This window comes from Protopterus annectens, chromosome 13.part0 (assembly GCF_019279795.1).
Source record: "Protopterus annectens isolate FY-2018-M chromosome 13.part0, PAN1.0, whole genome shotgun sequence".
Classification (NCBI taxonomy): Eukaryota; Metazoa; Chordata; order Ceratodontiformes; family Protopteridae; genus Protopterus; species Protopterus annectens.
Window position 1 is genome coordinate 641,752,171 of NC_056747.1, and position 24,877 is coordinate 641,777,047.

The 24,877-nt window shown below is 48.6% G+C and overlaps 1 protein-coding gene across 1 annotated transcript in view; it reads right to left on the minus strand.

Annotated features, from left to right (window-relative positions):
- SPATA22 (spermatogenesis associated 22) overlaps positions 1–24,877 on the minus strand; it is a 1,591,573-nt gene that overhangs the window by 604,343 nt on the left and 962,353 nt on the right. The window lies entirely within an intron of this gene.

Sequence of the window (24,877 nt, forward strand, 5' to 3'; positions counted from 1 at the left end):
GGAGGGTAATAGGGCAAAGTAGCTCCTGCATTTGGCGTTCATTGGAGACGCAAACAGATCGCAGGAAGGCTGGCCCCACTTGCGAAATATCATGTTCGCAATTGACTGTTTGAGGGACCACTCGTGAGGCAACAGTATTGTTCTGCTCAGCCTGTCGGCTATGACGTTGGATGACCCCGGGATATGCGTTGCGATCAGAAAGTGACCCGTGGACTCCGCCCATTGCCAAATTCTCATGGCCTCTCTGCATAGTTGATAAGACCTGGTTCCCCCTTGCTTGTTTATGTACCAGACTACGGACATGTTGTCTGTCTGAACTGCAATAGTTCCTAGAGGAAGAAGGGGAGCAAAGTGTTGCAACGCTAAAAACACTGCCCTCAACTCCAGAACATTGATGTGCAGATTGTACTCCAGATTGGTCCATTCGCCTTGGACTGTCTGTCCCTGAAAGATGCCCCCCCACCCTATCAGGGAAGCGTCCGTGGTTATCGTCGCTGACGGTGTGGGTAGCACAAATGGTCTTCCGCTGGAAAGGTTGCAAGTCTGTAGCCACCAAGTCAGGTGTGATTTGCATGTGTTTGTTATCAAAATTTCGTGAGTCAGAGGTAGCTGTTGGAATGACCATTGTGCAAACAGGAGCCATTGTAGAACTCTCATGTGCAGTCTTCCCAATGGTATCGCAATGAGAGAAGCTGCCATGAGACCCAAGACCTTCAGAACCAGCTTTGCCGGGGACTTTTTGGACGACAGCAGGAGAGAAATAGAAGTTATGTTCTTACCATAACGTTCCATGTTAGTTGTCTTCTTCTCGCCTTCTTCTTGCTGGATGGGTTCGGAGCCGACCTTGGCTCCGACTCGGCCACTCTAAAGCTCGAGAGTTGGTTCCACCAGCTCGAGGCTCCCCTTATATCCCACAATGCTAGGCGAGAGTTACCTCAGATCTCGTTTGTAAGCTAACCCCAGCTTATAACAGAAACAGTATAACTGTAAAAAACAGAATCCACCTCTAACAACAGGAAGAAGAAGGGTGACCTACATCCTGAAACAAGAAATATGCATAATAGCATATAGCTAAGAAAGAGGTGGTAGAAAGAGAGGTCACGATCACAACTCCTCTAGGTCTGTCCAGGCCAGGGGGAAGGAGGGTGGGATGCAAGAAGAAGGCGAGAAGAAGACAACTAACATGGAACGTTATGGTAAGAACATAACTTCTATATGTTAAGTTGTCTATCTCGCCTTCATTCTTGCTGGATGGGACCGCGTCCTAGCACCTTGTCCCGGTGGCCTAACGGAACAGACTCCTGAGAACAGTGGAACCAAAATTAGCTCTATGCCTAGAAGCTAAATCCAACTTATAATGGGAAATAAAAGTGTGAGGAGTAGCCCAAGTAGCCGCTGCACAAATGGTGTCAATAGGCAGTCTGTCTTGGAAGGCTAGAGAAGTAGCCAAAGCTCTGGTGGAATGGGCTTTAGGCTTATTAGGCAGTTTTGGTGTCTAATCTCATAAACAAGGGTAATCAGAGATGTTAGCCATCTGGATAAAGATACCTTTGAAACTGGAAGTCCCTTTCTGCTTTCCGCATAGGAGACAAACAGCTGATCAGATTTTCTGAATTGTTTCGTCCTGTCCAAGTAGTACCTTAATTGACGATGAACATCCAGACAGTGTAATTTTTGTTCAGACCTATTTGAATACTCTGGGAAAAAGACAGGGAGGTCAATGCATTGGTTTAGATTTGATGTTGAAACCACCTTAGGCAAAAGGACGGGTTAGTTCATAAGGAAACTCTGTCCTTATGGAACACAAGGTAAGGAGAACGACAACTGAGTGCTTGAAGTTCTGAAATTCTTCTAGCTGATGTGATAGCCACCAGAAAGAGAGTTTTCCATGATAATAACTTTAAGGAACATGAAGCTGCAGGTTCGAAAGGGAAAAGAATCAAAGAAGCAAGAACTAAATTTAGGTCCCAAGGAGAAGGAGGATTTCTTACAGGAGGTCTGAGAAGAAAACTCCTTTCAAAAAGGCTTTGCAGAGTTTGTGGGACATTAGGGCGGATTCAGAAATACCCACATGGAAATTAGAAATAGCTGCCAATTGAACCTTAAGAGTAGATGGAGATGAACCTGCATGGAAGAGTTCAGCAAGAAAATCAAGGACTAGTTGGATGGAAGCGTGAAAGGATCTATGTCCTTTCCTTGTGCCCAATATGAAAAGCGTTTCCACTTACTCAAATAAATCTTTCGAGTGGAAGATTTATGGGAAGCTATCAAAATATCTCTAACAGAGTGAGATAATTGAGGAAGCCTGGCTACGGTTGGAAGTGGAGGAACCAAGCAGTGAGGTTCAGAGAGGGGAGGGAGCGATGAAACTGACCCGACTGATGGATCAAAAGATCTGGAACTAGGTCCAGATTCCACGGTCGCTCAAAAGAAATCGATGCAGAAAGGGGAACCACACTTGTCGAGGCCAGTAAGGAGCAATGAGGATCAATGAGGCCTTCTGAGCGATAGCTTTCTGTATTACTTGAGAGATCAGTGGGAAAGGAGGAAATGCATACAGAAGTCCCCGGAGCCAAACGTGAACTAGCGTCCCTGCTGGGTTGGCCTGGTAAAGGGAATAGAGTGAAGTATTCTCTGCACTTGCTGTTTTGGGGAGTAGCAAAAGATCGCAGCAAGGCTGACCCCACTTGAGAAAAATCTCTCTCACTACAGAGTCTTTCAGAGACCACTCGTGAGGCATGAGAATAGCTCTGCTCAACTTGTCCGCAATGTGATTGGACTTCCGGGATGTGCGTTGCTATCAGAAAACGCTGAGAAGAAATCGCCCATTGCCACAGTCTGAGTGCTTCTCGACACAGGGGGTATGATCTGGTTCCGCCTTGTTTGTTGATGTACCACACTACAGACATATTGTCTGTCTGGATTGCAATCGTTCCCAAGGGAAGAGAGTGTTGAAGGGCTTGCAACGCTAAAAGCACTGCTCTCATCTCCAGAACATTTATGTGCAAGTGGCATTCGTTTGGTTGCCATGTGCCCTGGACTGTCCTGCCCTGATAATGCCCCCCCCACCCGATCAGGGAGGCATCCATTGTCAGAGTAGCAACCGGAGGAGGTGGAACAAATGGTCTCCCCAACAGGAGCTGGGGGGAAGACATCCACCACATGAGATGCTTTTGCACGCTTGCGTGATCATAATGGTGTGAGACATTGGAAGTTCCTGGTATGACCATTGAGAAAAGAGCATCCACTGAAGGATCCGCATGTGGTATCTGGCCAATGGAAGGAGGGTATGGCGCTGCCATGATTCCCAACACCTTTAGAACTAACCTGGCTTTGGCTCTGTTGTTGTTGAGAAGTAGTGATACCAATTTTGAATGTCTGATATCCTTTGGTTCGTTAGTGTTGCAGACATGTTTACAGTATCTAAATTTGCCTATGTAGGTAATAGTGCGACAAGGCGACAAAACAGCCTTTTCGCAATTTATCGAGATACCCAGTTTTGACAGATGCGAAAAGTGTAATCTCTGGCCATCAGAAGGAGATGCTTGGTGGGAGCTGTGAGGAGCCAGTCGTCCAAATATGGAAACACCTGGAATCCTTGTCGTCTCAGGTGAGAAGCTACCACTGCCATGCATTTGGTAAACACCCGGGGGGCAGTGGTGAGACCAAAGGGCAGGGCCCTGAATTGAAAATGACTGGTTCCCAGCCTGAAGCGGAGGAATCTTCTGGAGCGTCTGTTCATTTTTATGTGATAGTACGCGTCCTGAAGGTCTATAGAGCACATCCAGTTTCCTTTTCCCAGTAGGGGAAGAATGGATTGCAGCGTGACCATCCGAAATCTTGTTTTCTTGACAGATCTGTTCAAGATACTGAGATCCAAAATTGGTCTCCAGTCCCCTGTTTTCTTTGGAACTAAAAAGAACCTTGAGTAGATTCCGGATCCTAGTTGGTCTGCTGGCACTGGCTGAATAGCTCTTTTTGTAAGCAGTTTTGAAATTTCCAAAGCTGCTATATCCCTTTGAGCGGGTGGGACATCTGGAAGGGATTTTTTTGACTGATTTGGAAAACGAAGAAAGGGAATAGAATAACCTTCGGAAATGATGGACTGTACCCATTTGTCTTGTGTCAAGGATAGCCAGGCTTCTGGGTACAGTGACAATCTTCCCCCGACTGCCTCCGAAGATAGGCAGTCGGGCAACACCTCAGGGATGCTGAAAGGGCTTATCGGAGGACGTTTCTCAATTGCCCTGGTTCTGCGGACCCTCTGCCTCTAGGGCGGCGTCTACCATTGTTGTTCCCCTCTGCCTCTGGCGGGGAACCGACTCTGTCGTCAGGCGAAGTCCCTTGGGATTGTTTACGGAACCACATCTTTCCCCTTCTGGCCTTTGGGGTAAGGCCTAGAAGGAGTAGAAAACGGACTCCGGCGGCAGAAAGGGTCTTGCCATCAGTCTCGCACCTAGTCAGGGTTTCTTTCACTTGTGGACCAAAAGAGATGATCCATCAAAGGGAGTTCGTGAAAGACGTCTTGAAAGGTTCCGCAAAATTGCATAGCCGCATCCAGGCGTGCCTACGTAAGGCTACCCCTGTTCCTGCGGCTCTGCTCGCTCCATCGGCCGCATAAGTGAGGAGGCGCATGGAGGAGTTGGAAATAGAATTAAGGATAGCCAGCTGCGTGTTCATTTTCTCTTGGAAACCCGCAGCTGTAGGGTCCTTCAGCATTTCACTCGCTTCTTTGATCAAGTCCCTTTGAAGACGAAAGTGAAATGGCACAGGTAATTCAGCTTAACGCATAGTAAATGTCGCTGAGGAGAACATCCGCTTCCGTACCTATCCATGGACCTAGATTCCTTGTTAGGTGGATGGACAGGCACTGAAGGATCAGCCAGTTCCTTCTTTGTGGCGGCAGCTACCACCATAGCATCCACAGAGACTCCTTTTGATAAAAATTCCTTGTCTGAAGGAGCTGTGATGAATTTGGAGGGTCTCCTGGGAGTGGGGTCCACTGAATCAGGAGCCGTCCATGCCTTTTTAGCAACCACCTGCATGAGGGGTCGAAGGGGACACCCAGGAGGTGGAAGGACGAGAGCCAAACGCCTCAAGATACACCGATTCGTCCTCCGAAGGGTTGAGGGCTGGCCAATTTCCCCTCTGTTTAAGGATCTCCAGAATGTCTGCAAATGAGACATCTTCAGAAGGGGAACGGGGAACCCTCAGAATCATCCAGATCTGTGTCCGACGTGATAGACTCAGGTGAGTCAATGTGCTTCCTCTTGCACTTCCTCTTCCGAGGGGGCTCTTCTGCCAAATCAGGAGAGGCCTCGGAAGAGGATGAAATCCCCAAAGGGAGCTCCTGAGGAGTTGGCTCTCTGCAGTCCGGGATGAGGGAGTGAGTCGATTTACCCTGAGGCAGCATAGAGGGAGGGGCTGACGGAGCCGACTGTGGAGTAGAGCCAGGATCTAACACACTCCGCATGACCTCGAAAGCACCCCTGTCAGGCAGAGCCAGAGGTCCCCGCTCCGAGGAGCTAAGGACCCCCCTCAGCACCGACAGTGATGGCTCCGAGGCCGATGTCGGAGCCGAACTCACCAGAGCCGAAGCACCGAGAGGGAGAGGGGGGTCGGACAAGGGTCCGATGCCACTCACCCCCTCAGAGCCGACGAGGGAAGTCCGGCGCCGAGAATCCTCCATGGAAGAAATCGGAGCCGACGACGAAGCCGAAGACAATTGTCTCGGCTCTGAGGTGACCACAGTCTCGGTTCTGACACGACCCGGCTCCGAACTCAAGAGAGTCGAAGGAGGAAAGAGTTGATGGACCGGGTTAGGCACCGACTGATGAGTCGGGCTCTGAAGCATCTGGGCTAGTACCTCAGACTTGAGTAGTCGACTCACCACCCTCTGAAGGTCATGATCGGACAGCCTCGATGACCTAGAGGAATGAGACCTTTGGCTCCGTTCAGACAGCAGGGGAGATCCTGGAGCCGAATGAACGGAGCCAAGAGAAGGTGACCTAGACCTCTTTCTGGTTGTCGGCTCCGAAGATCTTGTCGGAGCCGACACGGGTACCTCGATAACCTCGGCTCCGGCCGGAGCGAGAAGCCACAGAAACTGTGGACTGAGTCTTATCGGCTCCAGCCGGAGCCGATAAAGGCATAGGTTGAACAACCTGAGGTCTCGGCTCAGAAGCCGGAGCCGAAGACCTCGATGCCTTGGAGGGCTTCCCTGTTGAGACAGACAGGGAATCCTCAGGCTTCAACAAGCCTCTCAGAATAAGCTTGTTTTTCTTTCCTGCAGGACCCTGGGGCTGAAGCCATGGCAAACAGCACAGGAGTCCTGCAGGTGCAAAGGCCCCAGACAATAGACACAAGAAGTGTGAGCGTCTGTCAGAGACATTTTCTGACAGCACGCATCACACTTCTTGAATCCGGAGACCTTTGCTTCTTTTGACATAGCCTAACTGGTGAACACAAACACACACTCAAACACACCAGTTATACCCTGTCAGAATAACAACTTTAGTAAAAATACTAAAAATAAAGTACAATAAACAGTAGTTAAACTACACAAACACTCCCTAGGGAAGGGAAGGCCTAAGGCCCAAGGGAAGAACTAAAAGTTCTTTTAAACAAAAACGGGAAAAAATTAGGTCGGGGATAAAGTTCAATGAACTACACTAATTTGAGAATAATTAAACTAAAAAAGGGGTAAAAAGAGTAACTTTTAATAGAAAAAGCTTAAACTCACCAGGAACCGGTAGAACAACCAACCTCGAAGCTGTAGCGGCAAACGAGATCTGAGGTAACTCTCGCCTAGCATTGTGGGATATAAGGGGAGCCTCGAGCCGGTGGAACCAACTCTCGAGCTTTAGAGTGGCCGAGTCGGAGCCGAGGTCGGCTCCGAACCCATCCAGCAAGAATGAAGGCGAGATAGACAACTTAACATATGTTGCTTTGAAGTGCGACTATCCTTTCTGTAGGAAGCCTTAGAACCAAATGATGCGTATCTAATTCCGCTCCTATGAATAAGATATGCTGTGATGGCTGTAGCAAAGATTTTTCGAAATTTACGGAAATTCCGAGGTGCATACAAAGTTGTAGGGTGTAATCCCTGGCCTGTATCAGTTGACGCCTGGTGGTGGCAGACAGGAGCCAGTCGTCCAGATACGGAAACACCTGGAATCCTAGGCGCCTCAGATGAGACGCTACCACTGCCATGCATTTGGTGAAAACCCTGGGGGCTGAGGTCAGACCAAAGGGCAGGGCCCGAAACTGATAGTGACTGGCTGCCAGCCAGAAGCGCAAATGATCCCTGGACGCCCTGGCCATTTTGATGTGGTAGTATGCGTCCCTCAGATCTATTGAGCACATCCAGTCGTCCTTCTGTAAGAATGGAAGGATTGATTGAAGCGTGACCATTCGGAACTTTTCCTTCTTGACAGAGGTGTTGAGGTTGCTTAGGTCCAGAATCGGCCTCCAGTCCCCTGTCTTCTTTGGAACTAAAAAGAACCTTGAGTAAGTCCCGAATCCTATTTGGTCCGCTGGGACTGGTTGGATGACTCTTTTTTCTAGCAGCTTTGAAATTTCTATAGCTGCTGGGTCTCGCAGATGGGGTGGTACATCTGGGAGTTTTCTTTGGAATGGGGTGGATAGGAATGGTATTTTGTAACCTCTGGTAACAACGCTTTTACCCAGTTGTCTGTAGTAATGTTTTGCCAGGCCTGAGGGTATAAAGCTAGCGACCCGACTGCCTCCAGAGCAGGACAGTCGGGCCTCCTCTCAGGAGTGCTGAAAAGGTTTACCAGGGGTATCCCTGTCACCTTGGTTTTATGGACCCCTCTGCCAGGGCGGCGTCTTCCACCTCTGCCCCTCCTCTGCCTCTAGAGGGCATCACCCTGTGTGCTTGGGAAAGATCCTTGGGGTTTTCAAACCACATTTTCCCACCACGCTGCCCTTTGGGGTACGGTCTGGAAGGGTGGAAAACGGACTCTGACAGCAGACAGAGTCTTTCCCTCCTGTTCACACCGGGTAAGGGTCTCCTTTACTTTAGGGCCAAAAAGTGTGGCACCATCAAATGGGGCGTTAGTAAAGGAAGACTTGAAGGCTTCCATAAGCGAACATAAGCGCATCCAGGATTGCCTACAAAGAGCAATCGCTGAAGCCGCTGCCCTACTCGATCCTTCGGCTGCGTATGATATCAGCCTCATGGATGAGTTAACAATGGATGTAAGGGTATTTAGATGTGCCGGAACTTTCTCTGAGACAGCAGCATCTGTAGTACCCTGGAGGGTATCTCCCAACTCTTTGACTAGATCCCTCTGTAAGCGTGTAAAATGAGTCAAATAGTTCAGGGAACGCATAGAAAAAGCCGCTGAACTAAAAATGCACTTCCCGTATCTGTCCATAGTCCTAGAATCTCTGTTAGGCGGATGGACAGATGAGGAAGACTCCGACATCTCCTTTTTCGTGGCCGCTGCCACCACCATGGTGTCTACTGGGACTCCTTTAGTGAGGTAAGCCTTGTCCTGGGGTGCAGTGATGTACTTATTAGGCTTCCTAGGGACTGGTTCCACCGTGTCAGGTGTCTCCCACGCCCTTCGAGCAATCAACTCCATTAACTCATCAAAGGGCGGAGTGACCCAGGAGGAGGAAGGGCGAGCACCAAATGCCTTCAGCAGGACTGACTCATCCTCAGAAGGGGGGAGGGACTGCCAATCACCTCTCTGCTTAAGGATCTCCAAGATGTCAGAAAAGGAGACATCTTCCGTAGGTGACTTTGGGGACCCTTCTGACTCATCCAAGTCAGTATCGGATGTTAAAGATTCCTGTGGAGAATCTAAGTGTCTCCTCTTACACAATCTTTTCCTAGGGACCTCTTCGGGGGGAGCATCCGAAGAAGCCTCCGAGGAAGAGGGGGCACCCTCCAGGGGTGGCTGAGACACCGGTGCTCGACGCTTGGATGTGGCCGTTGGTGCAGAGGAAGATAACGGTCCTTTAAGGGGAGGAGAGGATGCTTCTACTGATGTGGTTGTCTGGGTAGACAACACCTTCCTCATAAGATCGAAGGCCCCCGGGTCCCGAGTCGAAGAATCTCCCGGTTCCGAAGAAATGGGAAGAACCCCCAAGACAGGCACCGAAGGCATCGACCCCGAGGACGGAGCCGAATCGATCCGTGCCGAGGCCCCGAGGGGGAGAGTCGGAACCGAAACGTCGGTTTGACTCTCGGCCCCGGAACCAAGGACAGATCGTCGGCTCCGAGACTCCGGTACCGGATCCGACGGAGTCGAGGTGAAAGGAACAGACCGAGAAAAGGACGGTTCTGGACCCGAGGGCTCCACAACCAGTAGATCAACCTCTTCCGGCTCCAAAGACTGGACAGGTCTCGGAGGAGGAATGGATGGAGACAATGGGAGGCCTTCAAGTTTCGACACCAACTGGGTGGAAACCGAAATAAGCTTGGATAGGGCCGAATGTTCCAATAACTTCTGCACCACACGGTCCACATCGATATCGGAAAGCTTAGAAGAACGGGTCGAAGGAACCGAAGACGGAGCCGACCTCAACAGTGTCGAAGGAGGGAGCTCCATCACCGGTTCCAAGACTCGAGGCTTGGAAACTGACACCAGCTGAACACTCGGCCCCGAAGTCTGTGGAACCGGTAATCTAACTTTAGTGGAAGAGCTCGGAGCCGATGACTTGGGCTCCGACGTCTTCGATTCCTTCGAGGACTTGGATGCCTGGTCAGAAGCATCCAGAGCCTCCTGAAAGGAAGGTTTTAATAAACCCCTGTCCATTAACTTCCTGCGCCTATCTGTCATGACCCTCCCACTGAAAGAATGACAAATAGAACAGTCTTCTTGCAGGTGGAGAGGGCCAAGACAGTAGACACAGGAACTATGGTTGTCAGTTACTGACATTTTTTGCCCACACTGGCAACACTTGAAACCTGATTTGGCCTTTTCAGACATGTCAAAGTAAGTAGAAATATAGTCAAATCCAGTAAAACAGTCAAGTCCGGTAAAATTGTCAAATCCAGTAATGAGTCAATCCAGTTGTCAAATCCAAAGAGTGGTGGTAGGCCCCGAAGAGAACTCTGACTAAGTTTTATAACTTAAACGGAACTGAGATTTCCCTATACCTTACCACACTCACACAAATTATTATTAAACAGTTTCTAATACTAAAGTACCAGGGAAAAAACAAGAATAAAATTCTAAATCTTATCTGAGGTGCTCGAGCTCGACCCAGTGATGCGAATGCTGCAGCGGCAAACTAGATCTGAGGTAAAGGCAGAGGGGGATTGTGGGTATTAGGTGATCTCGAGCTTCTTCTCGATGCAGAGCTTGCAGGCGGCCGACACGGAGCCGAGGATCGGCTCTGAACCCATGTGTAAGAACAAAGGCGAGATTGAACACTCTCACATTAAGAAGTTATGTCTTACCATAACGATCCATGTGAATTGTTCATCTCTCCTTTGTTCTTACACACGGGTTCGGAGCCGATCCTCGGCTCCGAGTCGGCCACATCACCAGCTCGCATCTTCGAGAAAGCTCGAGGCACAGTAAAATCCCATGATCTTCCGGTGCTAACCCTCAGATCTAGTTTGCTATAGCAGAAGAATCCCTTTTAGAACTGTGTCTAGAACACTTATAAACAGATACTACACAGTGTCTGGAACCCTACTGCCAAGTAGAGGATAAAAGATGCCATTACTAATGCACAATAACATGCCAACCATATCTAGAAAAGGCTGAAAAGGAATCTAGTTGAAAACCGTTCTCCCAGACCGTAGGACGTGGGATGGAGGGGGAGGAATGTAAGAACAAAGGCGAGATGAACAATTCACATGGATCGTTATGGTAAGACATAACTTCTTAATGTGAAATTGTTCAATCTCGCCGTTTGTTCTTACACACGGGTAGCGTCCCTAGCTCCTTTTTCCCGGGTGACTCAAGGAAGAACATTCCTGAGTACAGTGGAACTAAACGTCGCCCTGTCCCTGGAGCTCTTGCCTAGCTTGTAGTGGGCGATAAAAGTATGTGGTTTTGTCCAAGTTGCCACTGCACAAATGGTATCTAAAGGCAAACGAGCGGTATGGGCTGAAGAGGTAGCAATCGCCCTTGTAGAATGAGCTCTGGGTTTGAAAGGGAGTTGCTGTTTTGATTCAGCATATACCAAATTTATGCAATCTGAGAGCCATTTGGATAAGGTAACCTTCGTTACTGCCTGTCCTTTTCTTTGGTCAGCATATGAGACAAATAGTTGATCTGACTTTCTGTACTCTTTTATCCTATGTAAGTAAAATCTTAGTTGTCTGTGAACGTCCAACTTGTGCAATGTGTATTCTAGCTCATTGGAATGATTTTTAAAGAAGGTAGGTAGTTCGATAGATTGATTGATGTTCTGAATCGAACAAACCTTCGGAAGGAAGGACGGATTGGTGCGCAAGGTTACTCTATCTGGATGAAAAATCATATACGGGGGTCAGATAGATAGAGCCTGTAACTCTAAAACTCTCCTGGTGGAAGTGATGGCAACCAGAAAAAGTGTTTTCCACGAAAGACATTTTAACGGAGTTGTGGTTGCTGGTTCAAATGGAGGCAACATGAGTTGTGACAGCATGAGATTAAGATTCCAAGGGGCTAATGGATTATGAAAGGGGGGACGGAGGTGAAAGGTACCTTTCATGAAGGCGTTACAAAGCCTGTGGGACATAAGAGAACCATCCTCATGGCCAATATGAAAATTGGATATAGCGGCCAGTTGAACCCTTATAGCGGATGTTGATGCTCCTTCTTGAAAAAGTGTGGTGAGGAAATCTAGTATCTTGTGCACTGGAGCCCCGAATGGATCTATACCTTGTTTGGAGGCCCATTGCGCAAAACGGTTCCATTTGCTGATGTACAATTTCCTTGTAGATGGTTTGTGAGAAGATACAATAATTTGTTGTACTGCAGGGGATAGTAACTCCGACCTGGCTAAGATGGGAAGTGGAGCAGCCAAGCTGTCAGTTTGAGGGACCTGAGGAAGGTGTGAGAAACTCCCGACGAATGTGTCAACAGGTCTGGCTCCGCATCCAGTATCCATGGTTCCTCCACTTGATGAGATTGAAGGAAGGGAAATAAGAAGTTATGTACCTACCATAACGTTCCATGTTAGTTGTCTTCTCTCGCCTTCTTTCTTGCTGGATGGGTTCGGAGCCAATCCTCAGCTCCGACTCAGCACTTGCTAAGCTCGAGAGCTAATTTTACCAGCTTGAGGCAACCCTATATCCCATGATGCAAGGCGGAGACTACCCACATCTCATTTGGTAGCTAAGGAAATTCGGAATATCTTCTTCCAACTGTAGAGGAGGAAGAAAAAGTAACAATACTAAATGACAATCATAAACATCATAATCTTGTAGAAAAGATCAACCTAATTTAGTGACACTAGAAGCTGATTAGCTAGAAAAAGGATACAACCTCTTAATAGAAGAGGCATAATCTTCTCAGTCTGACCAGGCTAGGGTGATGGAGGGCCAGACGCAAGAAAGAAGGCGAGAGAAGACAACTAACATGGAACATTATGGTAGGTACATAACTTCTTAATGTTAAGTTGTCACTCTCGCCTTCATTCTTGCTGGATGGGACCACGTCCCTAGCACCTCTATCCGGGTGGCTCAATGGAACAGACTCTTGAGAACGGTAGAACCAAAATTCGCTCTGTCTCTGGAGGCCAGGTCTAATTTGTAATGTGAATCAAAGGTATGAGGAGAGGCCCATGTGGCTGCTGTGCAAATAGTGTCTATTGGAAGTCTAGCTTGAAAAGCTGTCAATGTAGCTAGAGCTCTGGTAGAATGGGCTTTAGGCTTAGAAATCAACTCTTTGCCTCTGAGCTGATAAATGTAAGTAATCACAGAAGACAGCCATCTAGATAAAGTCACCTTGGAAACTGGAAGGCCTTTCCTGTTCTCTGCACAGGATAGAAAGTTTAGTTTTGTCCAGATAATATCTGAGCTGGCGGTGAACATCAAGACAATGTAATTTTTGTTCCGCTCTATCAGAATAATTCGGGAAAAACATTGGAAGATCAATGGACTGATTTAAGTTCGTCTGCAATTCCACTTTTGGTAAGAAAGACGGATTAGTCCTTAGAGATACCCTGTCTTTGTGGAAGATTAAGTAGGGAGGACGAATGCAGAGAGCATGAAGCTCAGATACTCTCCTGGCAGAAGTAATGGCGACTAGAAAGAGTGTCATCCAAGAAAGAAATTTCAAAGAACAGGCAGCCGCAGGTTCTAAAGGGGGAAGAATCAAGGATGTTAAAATTAAATTTAGATCCCACTGTGGTGGGGGGTCTCTAATCGGAGGTTTAAGTAAAAAGATACCTCGAAGGAATGCCTTGCAAAGTTTATGTGACATAATGTTGTGGTCCAAAAGGCCTATATGAAAATTCGAAATGGCTGCCAGCTGAACTTTTACTGTGGAGGAAGAGGATCCTGAATGAAAAATCTCAGCTAGGAAGTCCAAGACCGAATGAATCGGAGCAGTAAAGGGGTCTATGTTCCTAGCTTTTGCCCAGAAGGAGAAATGTAGCCATTTACTAGTGTAAATCCTTCTGGTAGAAGATTTTAGGGAAGCTACTATGATATCCCGGACGGGATTAGAAATCATAGGAAGCCTGGCTAAGGATGGAAGTGGAGCAACCAAGCAGTGAGGTTGAGAGAAGGTATGGATTGGTGCAGCTGTCCCGACTGGTGGGTCAGAAGATCTAGAACCGGGTCCAGATGCCATGGCTGTACCAAGAGATAACGATGTAGGAACAGAAACCATATCTGTCGAGGCCAATAAGGGGCAAAGAGAATCAACTTGGCTCTCAAGGCAGTTGCTTTCTGAATTAGTTGAGGTATCAACGGAAAGGGGGGAAAGGCATAAAGAAGTCCCCGGGGCCAATCTTGGGTTAGAGCGTCTTTGGGGGGATGGCCTAGAAGGGGGAAGAGAGAGAAGAAGTCTGGGCATTTGCTGCTTTGAGGTGTAGCGAAAAGATCGCAGCAAGGAAGGCCCCACTTCTGAAACATCTCTTCCGTCACTGATTGTTTAAGAGACCACTCGTGAGGCATGAGAATAGCTCTGCTCAATATGTCCGCTATGATGTTGGATTTCCCGGGGATATGCATTGCTATCAGAAACCGCTGAGAAGAGATTGCCCATTGCCAAAGTCTGAGAGCCTCTCGACACAGTGGATAGGACTTGGTTCCGCCCTGTTTGTTGATATACCACACTACGGACATATTGTCCGTTTGGACTGCAATAGTTCCCAGGGGAAGAGAGTCGTTGAGGGCTTGCAACGTTAAAAGCACTGCTCTCATCTCTAGGACATTTATGTGAAGATAGTATTCGAAAGGTTGCCAAGTGCCATGGACCATCCTGCCCTGATAATGCCCCCCCACCCGATCAGGGAGGCGTCCGATGTAACCGTGACGACTGGGGCAGGAGGAACAAAGGGTCTGCCCTGATGGACTTGAGGGGACGATATCCACCAGGTCAGATGCCTTTTGCAAGTTGGAGTTATTGTGATCTTGTGACACATGGGAAGTTGTTGAAAGGACCATTGGGTGAATAGCATCCATTGTAGAAGACGCATGTAAAAACAGGCAAAGGGAAGAAGTGTTATGGCGGCCGCCATAAGATCCAATACTTTTAGAGCAAATCTGGCCTGAATTTTGTTGCAGAGAAGAATCGCCTGTACATGACTTTGAATGTCCAAGATCCTTTGGTCTGTTAACTTTGCTGAAAGTTGTACGGTGTCCAATTTTGCGCCTATAAAAGTAATAGATTGACAAGGTGACAAGACAGATTTTTCGAAATTTATAGAAATCCCTAGCCCTCTGCAAATGTGAATGGTGTAATCTCTGGCTTGGAGAAGTTGATGCCTGGTGGTGGCAGTGAGGAGCCAGTCGTCTAGATATGGAAACACCTGGAATCCTTGACGTCTCAGGTGAGCCGTAACCACTGCCATACATTTGGTGAACACTCTAGGGGCTGTAGTGAGTCCAAAGGGCAGGGCCCTGGATTGGAAGTGACTGGTCTCCAGCCGAAAGTGGAGAAATCTTCTGGAGCGCCTGTGAATTTTTATGTGATAGTACACATCCTGAAGATCTATTGAGCACATCCAATTGTCCTTGCCCAGAAAGGGTAGAATGGACTGAAGCGTGACCATCTGGAATCTTGATTTCTTTACAAACTTGTTTAGTTTGCTCAGATCTAATATTGGTCTCCAGTCCCCTGTCTTTTTTGGAACTAAAAAGAACCTTGAGTAGATTCCGGATCCTATTTAGTCCGCTGGGACTGGCTGGATGGCTCTTTTTGCTAGCAGTTTGGATATTTCTAGTACTGCTAGTTCCCTTAGACCGGGTGGAACGTCTGGAAGGGTTCCCTTTTGCTGAATTGGGGTTTGAATAAAGGGAATTTTGTAACCCTCGGATATAATTGACTGTACCCATTTGTCTTGAGAAAGGGAAAGCCAGGCTATTGGGTACAGCGATAATCTTCCCCTGACTGCCTCCGAAGGTGGACAATTGGGCAACATCTCAGGGATGCTGGAAGGGTTTGTCATAAAGAGGCTCTCTGCTACCCTGATTCTGCGGACACCCTCTGCCCCTAGGGCGGCATCTATTATTGTTACCCCCTCTGCCTCTGGGGGTAAACTGACTTCGTGCGTCAGGCGTGACTCCTTGAGATTTGTGGAACCACATTTTCCCTCCCTTCTGTCCTTTGGGGCAAGGTCTTGAAGGGGTGGAGAAACGGACTCCTACGGCAGAAAGAGTCTTGCCATCTTGTTCGCATCTAGTCAAAGTGTCTTTCATTTGAGGTCCGAACAAGGTCGAACCATCAAAAGTGGAGTTTGTGAAGGACACCTTGAAGGGGTCTGCAAAATTACAAAGCCGCATCCAGGACTGACGCCTTAAAGCCACTCCTGTGCCTGCGACCCTACTCGCTCCATCGGCTGCATAAGAAATGAGCCGCATAGAGGAGTTAACAATGGAGTTAAGGATTCCTAGCTGTGAGCTAATCTTATCCTGAGACCCAGCAGCTGATGGATCCTGTAAAACTTCTCCCAACTCTTTAAAAACATCTCTTTGAAGGCGGGTGAAGTGGCACAAGTAGTTCAGCGATCTCATGGCAAAAGTCGCTGAAGAAAAAATCCACTTGCCGTACCTGTCCATAGTCCTAGAATCCTTGTTAGGACGATGGACAGGTACTGAAGGATCAGCTAGTTCCTTCTTGGTGGCAGCAGCCACCACCATGGCATCAACTGGGACACCCTTTATCAAATATTGTCTATCTGGTGGGGCCGTAATGAATTTAGAAGGCCTCCTAGGAATAGGTTCCACTGAATCCAGAGCCATCCACGCCTTCTGAGCCACTACATCCATAAGAGGGTCGAAAGGCGGAGACACCCAGGAGGTGGAGGGTCGAGATCCAAACGCCTCTAAGTATACTGACTCGTCCTCGGAAGGATTAAGGGAGGGCCAGTTCCCCCTCTGCTTAAGGAGTTCAAGGATGTCTGAGAAAGAGACATCCTCAGAGGAGGACCTTGGGGATCCCTCCGACTCATCCAAGTCAGTATCAGATGTAATAGACTCGGGGGAGTCTAGATGTTTCCTCTTACATTTCCTCTTATGCGGAAGTTCACCTGACGGATCAGGAGAAGCCTCGGAAGAGGAAGATATTAACAATGGGGAAACCTGAAACGTTGGATCTCTGGGTCCGGGAGTAAGAGAGTGGGAAGAGATGTCAGCAGGCACTGTAGTGGGAGGAGCTGATGGAACTGTCCGTTGACTAAGCCCAGGGACTAGTACACTCCTCATCACCTCGAAGGCTCCCCCATCAGAGAGACCAGTAGGTTACTGCTCCAAATAGATAGGAACTCCAGGCCTCACCGAGAGGGAAGGCTCCGAGGCAGATGTCGGGGCTGAGCTCACCAACGCCGAAGCCCGAGAGGGAGAACGGGGTCAGACAAGGGTCCGATGTCACTCGCCCCCTCGGAGCCGACGAGAGAGACCAGACACCCGGATCCCTCCGATGAAGGCCTCAAGGAGGAAATCAGAGCCGAGGACAATGGAGCCGAAAGGGGTGGTATCGGCTCCGAAGCTACAACGGTCACGGTTCCGAGGAGCTCCGGCTCCGAGCTCTGTAAGACAGTCGAAGGGGGAATGTTTGGTGGATGTGAAATAGCTACCGTCTGTTGAGATGGACTATGGAGCATTTGGGCCAATGCCTGAGACTTTAATAGTCTACTCACCACTCTCTCGAGGTCGAGATCAGACAGCCTGGACGACCGAGAAGAACGGCTCCGATGGCTCGTTTCCGAGAGCAAGGGTGATCTGGGAGCCGAACGTATCGATTCTAATGAGGGGGATCGAGATCTCTTTTTAGAGATCGATGGAGCCAAAGGAGCCGAGGATACGTCGGCTCCAGCCAGAGCCAACACTGAATGTCCAGATTTGGCAGTATCGGCGCCGGATGGAGCTGATACTGTGACTGCTAGAATGGAAGGATCGGCTCCAGCTGGAGCCGATCTCGACATTGGAGAAGTTAAACCAGTAGCCGATGGCTTGGGACTTGCAGCCGAAGGCTTGATAGGTTTCGAGGGCTTCCCCGGCGCCGACTTAGTCGGGGAGCTCTCAGGCTTTAATAAGCCCCTCAATATCAATTTATTTCTGCGCTCCTGCAGGACTCTTGGGCTGAAGGCATGACAGATAGCACAAGAGTCCTGCAGGTGCAGAGGTCCCAGGCAGTAAACACATGAAGTGTGACCGTCTGTCAGAGACATCTTCTGACAGCACGAGTCACACTTCTTGAAGCCTGAGACCTTTGTGTCCTTCGACATAGCTGTGTCGAGGAAACACAAGTTGTCAAGAAAATAACACCAACATACACACACAAAAAATACCCAATCCAAAGATCTAAACTAAACAGGGATACAACACAGTCAGACACAAAAAATCCCTGACAGGAAAAATTTAGGAAGGGGAAGGCCTAAGGCCTAACCTAGGGAAAGGGGATAAATAACCCGAAAAAAAAAGGGAACACTAATGGGAATAGGGTTAAAATAAGCGTTAAGGTTAACAAAAAACAACTATAGTTATGAAAATTAAAGGGGTGAGACTAAAGTCTTATTATTCAGAAACTTACCTGGAGCTGGTAAAAAAAGGCACCTCGTTAGCGAAGCGGAAAACGAGATCTGGGTAGTCTCCGCCTTGCATCATGGGATATAGGGTTGCCTCGAGCTGGTAAAATTAGCTCTCGAGCTTAGCAAGTGCCGAGTCGGAGCCGAGGATCGGCTCCGAACCCATCCAGCAAGAATGAAGGCAAGATTGACGACTTAACATCCAGATTTGTCGAGGCCAGAATGGGGCTATCAGTATTATGGTCCTGTCCAGACGTTTGGCTTTCTGCAAAAACCTGGGAATTAGTGGAACAGGAGGAAAAGCGTAAAGGAGACCCGGGGGCCAATCGTATACCAGTGCGTCCCTGGGGACACCCCCTTGAGGGGGTAACAGGGCAAAGTAGCTTCTGCATTTGGCATTCAATGGGGATGCAAACAGGTCGCAGCAAGGCTGGCCCCATCTGCGGAAGATCTCTTCCGCCACTTGAGGTTTGAGGGACCACTCGTGAGGGAACAGGATGGCTATGCTCAACCTGTCCGCGATTACATTGGAAGTCCCCGGGATGTGAGTTGCTATCAGAAAGCGTCCAGTGGACTTTGCCCATTGCCAAATTCTGAGGGCCTCTCTGCATAATGGTTCTGGTTCCCCCTTGCTTGTTTATGTACCAGACCACTGACATGTTGTCTGTCTGAACTGTCACTGTTCCCCGAGGTAAGGACTTGTGAAAGTGTTGCAACACTAGAAACACTGCCCTCAGCTCTAGAACATTGATGTGCAGATTGTACTCCAAGTTGGACCATTGACCTTGGACTGTTTGTCCCTGAAAGAATCCCCCCCACCCTATCATTGAAGCGTCCGTGGTTAGAGTTGCTACCGGACTGGGTAAGACAAAGGGTCATCCTAGTGTTAGCTCTTGACTGTGTATCCACCACAAGAGATCCTTCTTGCAAGAATTCGTGATCAAGATTTCGTGAGACAGTGGAAGTTGTAGATATGACCACTGGGCGAATAGCATCCATTGAAGAATCTTCATGTGCATCCTGCCTAAAGGAACTACAAGAAGGGAGGCTGCCATCAAGCCTAGCACTCTTAATATTTGTCATGCAGGGACTCTCTTGTTGTAAAGAAGGAGCGAAATTTGATGCCTGAGGTCTGATACTCTTGGTGGGGGGAGAGTAACTTGAGCCAGGGAAGTGTCTAGCTGTGCTCCTATAAATAAGATACGCTGTGACAGCGATAAGACAGATTTTCCAAAAATAGAAGTTATGTTCTTACCATAACGTTCCATGTTAGTTGTCTTCTTCTCGCCTTCTTTCTTGCTGGATGGGTTCGGAGCCAACCTCGGCTCCGACTCGGCCACTCTAAAAGCTCAAGAGTTGGTTCCACCGGCTCGAGGCTGCCCATATATCCCACAATGCTAGGCGTGAATTACCTCAGATCTCGTTTGTGAGCTAGGCCCAGCTAAAAAAATAACCAGGAATACTGGAAAATTTCCACCTCTAAAAACAAAGGGAAGAGAAAGGGTGACCTAATCCTGACTCTAGGAAATATGCACAGCAGAGCATATACCTATCGCAAAGAGGTGGTAGAAAGAGAGGTCACAATCAAACTCCTCTAGATCTGTCCAGGCCAGGGGGAAGGAGGGTGGGACGCAAGAAAGAAGGTGAGAAGAAGACAACTAACATGGAACGTTATGGTAAGAACATAACTTCTATATGTTAAGTTGTCTATCTCGCCTTCATTCTTGCTGGATGGGACCGCGTCCCTAGCACCTTGTCCCGGGTGGCCTAACGGAACAGACTCTTGAGAACAGTGGAACCAAAGTTAGCTCTATGCCTAGAAGCTAAATCCAACTTATAATGAGAAACGAAAGTGTGAGGAGTAGCCCAAGTAGCCGCTGCAGAAATGGTGTCAATAGGCAGTCTGTCTTGGAAGGCTATAGAAGTAGCCAAAGCTCTGGTGGAATGGGCTTTAGGTTTGTTAGGCAGCTTTTGGTGTCTAATTTCATAAACAAGGGAAATCAGAGATGTTAGCCATCTAGATAATGATACCTTTGAAACTGAAAGTCCCTTTCTGCCTTCTGCATAGGAGACAAACAGCTGGTCAGATTTTCGGAATTGTTTGGTTCTATCCAAATAGTACCTTAACTGACGATGAACATCTAGCCAATGCAATTTTTGTTCAGACCTATTAGAATATTCTGGAAAAAACACAGGGAGGTCAATGCTTTGATTTAGGTTAGACGCAGAGGCTACTTTAGGTAAAAAGGACGGGTTAGTTCGTAAGGATACCCTGTCTTTATGGAACAACAGATAAGGAGGTCGACAGCTGAGTGCATGAAGTTCTGAAACTCTTCTAGCTGAAGTAATAGCTACCAGAAAGAGAGTCTTCCATGATAGCAATTTTAAAGAACAGGAGACTGCAGGTTCGAAAGGGGGAAGAATCAAAGAACTAAGAACTAAATTTAGGTCCCAAGGAGGAGGAGGATTTCTTATAGGAGGTCTGAGTAGAAAAACTCCTTTCAAAAAGGCTTTGCAAAGCTTGTGGGACATTATGGCAGACTCTGAAATGCCCACATGAAAGTTAGAAATAGCTGCCAGTTGAACTTTAAGAGTAGAAGGAGATGAACCTGCATGAAAGAGTTCAGCTAGAAAATCAAGGACCATTTGGATGGAAGCAGTGAAAGGATCTATGTCCCTTCCTTGAGCCCAACAGGCGAAACGTTTCCACTTACTCAAATAAATCTTTCTAGTGGAAGATTTATGGGAAGCTATCAAAATATCTCGAACAAAGTGAGATATTTGAGGAAGCCTGGCTAATGTTGGAATTGGAGGAACCAAGCAGTGAGGTTCAGGGAGGGAAGGGAGCGATGAAACTGACCCGACTGATGGATCAAAAGATCTGGAACTAGGTCCAGATGCCAAGGTCGCTCCAACAGAAAATGATGTAGAAAGGGGAACCAAACCTGTCGAGGCCAGTAAGGAGCAATGAGGATCAACGAGGCCTTCTGAGTGATAGCTTTCTGTATCACTTGAGAGATTAGTGGGAAGGGAGGAAATGCATACAGAAGTCCCCGGGGCCAAACTTGGACTAGAGTGTCTCTGCTGGGCTGGCCTGGTAAAGGGAATAGGGTGAAATAATCTCTGCACTTGCTGTTTTGGGGAGTAGCAAAAAGGTCGAGGCAAGGCTGACCCCACTTGAGAAAAATTTCTCTCACAACAGAGTCTTTCAGAGACCACTCGTGAGGCATGAGGATAGCTCTGCTCAACTTGTCCGCGATTTGATTGGACTTCCCGGGGATGTGTGTTGCTATCAGAAAACGCTGAGAAGAAATCACCCATTGCCACAGTCTGAGTGCTTCTCGACACAGGGGGTAGGACCTGGTTCCGCCTTGTTTGTTGATATGCCACACTACGGACATATTGTCCGTCTGGATTGCTATCGTTCCCAAGGGAAGAGAGTCTTGAAGGGCTTGCAACGCTAAAAGCACTGCTCTCATCTCTAGAACATTTATGTGCAAGTGGCATTCGTCTGGTTGCCAAGTGCCCTGGACAGTTCTGCTCTGATAATGCCCCCCCCCACCCGATCAGGGAGGCGTCCGTTGTCAAAGTAGCAACCAGAGGGGAAGGAACAAAGGGTCTTCCCAATAAGAGCTGAGGGGAAGACATCCACCACAGAAGATGATTTCTGCATGTTTGCGTGACCATAATGGTGTGGGACATCGGAAGTTGCTGGTATGACCATTGCGTGAAGAGCATCCATTGAAGGATTCTCATGTGGAATCTGGCTAATGGAAGCAGAGGTATGGCAGCCGCCATAATCCCCAACACTTTCAGAACTAACCTGGCTTTGATTCTGTTGCTGCTGAAGAGGAGCGAGACCAGTTTGTGTATGTCTGCTATTCTCTGATGTGTTAGTCTCGCAGACATGTTGACTGTGTCTAGATTTGCGCCTATGAAGGTAATAGTACGACAAGGCGACAAAACAGACTTTTCGCAATTTATTGAAATGCCTAACTTTTGACAAATGCGAAAGGTGTAGTCCCTGGCCATTAGAAGAAGATGCTTGGTGGGAGCTGTGAGGAGCCAGTCGTCCAAATATGGCAACACCTGGAATCCTAGACGTCTCAGGTGAGAAGCTACCACTGCCATGCATTTGGTAAACACCCGGGGGCAGTGGTGAGACCAAAGGGCAGGGCCCTGAATTGAAAATGACTGGTTCCCAGCCTGAAGCGGAGGAATCTTCTGGAGCGTCTGTTCATTTTTATGTGATAGTACGCATCCTGAAGATCTATAGAGCACATCCAGTTTTTCTTTCCCAATAGGGGGAGGATGGACTGCAGCGTGACCATCCGAAATCTTGTTTTCTTGACTGACTTGTTCAAGATACTGAGATCCAAAATTGGTCTCCAGTCCCGTTTTCTTTGGAACTAAAAAGAACCTGGAGTAGATTCGGATCCTAGTTGGTCTGCTGGAACTGGTTGAATTGCTCTTTTTACAAGCAGCTTTGAAATTTCCAAAGCTGCAAGATCCCTTTGAGCGGGTGGAACATCTGGAAGGGATTTTTTTGATTGGTTTGGGATGCGAACGAAGGGAATGGAATAGCCTTCGGAAATGATGGACTGTACCCACTTGTCTTGAGTCAGGGATAGCCAGGCTTCTGGGTACAGTGACAATCTTCCCCCGACTGCCTCCGAAGGTGGACAGTCGGGCAACACCTCAGGGATGCTGAAAGGGCTTATCGGAAAAGGTTTCTCGATTGCCCTGGTTCTGCGGGCCCCCTCTGCCTCTAGGGTGACGTCTACCATTATTGTTCCCTCCTCTGCCTCTGGAGGGGAACCGACTCTGTGCGTCAGGCAAATTCCCTTGAGATTGTTTGGAACCACATTTTTCCACTTTTCTGGCCTTTGGGGTAAGGTCTAGAAGGAGTAGAAAAACGGACTCCGACGGCAGATAGAGTTTTGCCATCCATCTCGCACCTAGTCAAGGTTTCTTTCACTTGAGGACCAAAAAGAGATGATCCATCGAACGGGGAGTTAGTGAAAGACGTTTTAAAGGGGTCCGCAAAATTGCATAGTCGCATCCAGGCATGCCGTAAGGCAACACCTGTCCCTGCGGCCCTACTCGCTCCATCAGCCGCATATGAAAGGAGGCGCATGGAGGAGTTAGCTATCGAATTAAGGGTAGTCAGCTGGGTGTTCATTCTGTCCTGAAAATCTGCAGCTGTGGTATCCTTCAACATCTCACTCGCTTCCTTGATCAAGTCTCTCTGGAGACGGGTGAAATGGCATAGGTAGTTCAGCGAACGCATTGCAAAGGTCGCTGACGAGAACATCCGCTTCCCATACCTGTCCATAGACCTAGATTCTTTGTTAGGGGGATGAACAGGCACTGAAGGATCAGCTAGTTCCTTCTTGGTGGCAGCAGCTACCACCATAGCATCCACAGAAACACCTTTTGTGAGAAATTGTTTGTCAGTTGGTGCTGTTATAAATTTGGAAGGTCTCCTGGGGGTAGGGTCCACTGAATCAGGAGCCGTCCAGGCCTTCTTTGCTACCACCTGCATGAGGGGATCAAAGGGGGGGGGACACCCAGGAGGTGGAAGGGTGAGAGCCAAACGCCTCAAGATACACAGATTCATCCTCCAAAGGGTTAACGGCTGGCCAATTTCCCCTCTGTTTCAGGATCTCTAGAATGTCTGCAAAAGAGACATCTTCAGACGGGGAACTTGGGGTACCCTCGGAATCCTCTAAATCTGTGTCAGAGGTGACAGACTCAGGTGAGTCTATGTGCTTCCTCTTACACTTTCTCTTCCTAGGGGGCTCCCCTGCCAATTCAGGGGAGGCCTCAGAAGAGGATGAGATCCCCACCAGGGATTCTTGAGGAGCTGGCTCTCTGCGGTCTGGGATGAGGGAGTGAGTCGACATAACCAAAGGCACCGAAGAGGGAAGGGCGGACGGAGCCGACTGTGGAGTCGAACAAGGTTCCAACACACTCCGCATGACCTCGAACGCACCCCTGTCCGGCAGAGCCAGAGTTCCCTGCTCCGAGAAGCTGAGAACCTCCCTCGGCACCGACAGAGATGGCTCCGAGGCCGATGTCGGAGCCGAACTCACCAGCGCCGAAGCACTGAGAGGGAGAGGGGGGTCGGACAAGGGTCCGATGCCACTCACCCCCTCGGAGCCGACGAGGGAAGCCCGGCGCTGAGATTCTTCAAAAGAAGAAATCGTAGCCGACGTCGGAGCCGAAGACAATTGTATCGGCTCCGACGCTACCACAGTCTCGGTCCCGAGACGCCCCGGCTCCGAGCTCAAAGGAGTCGGAGGAGGAATATTTATAGGAACAAGTTGAGGCATCGACTGATGAGTCGGACTCTGGAGCATTTGGGCCAGTGCCTCGGACTTTAAAAGTCGACTCACTACCCTCTGGAGGTCGTGATCTGAGAGCCTCGATGACCTGGAGGAGTGAGATCTGTGGCTCCGTTCAGACAGCAAGGGAGATGCTGGAGCCGAATGAACGGAGCCAAGGGACGGTGACCTCGATCTCTTTCTAGATGTCGGCTCCAATGGTCTGATCGGAGCCGACCCAGGAATCTCTAATGCCTCGGCTCCGGCCGGAGCCGAGGGAACCAGAGATACTGCAGTCAAAGACTCATCGGCTCCAGCCAGAGCCGATGAAGCAGTAGGCTTCGAAGCCTTAGGCCTCGACTCTGAAGCTGGAGCCGAGGTCT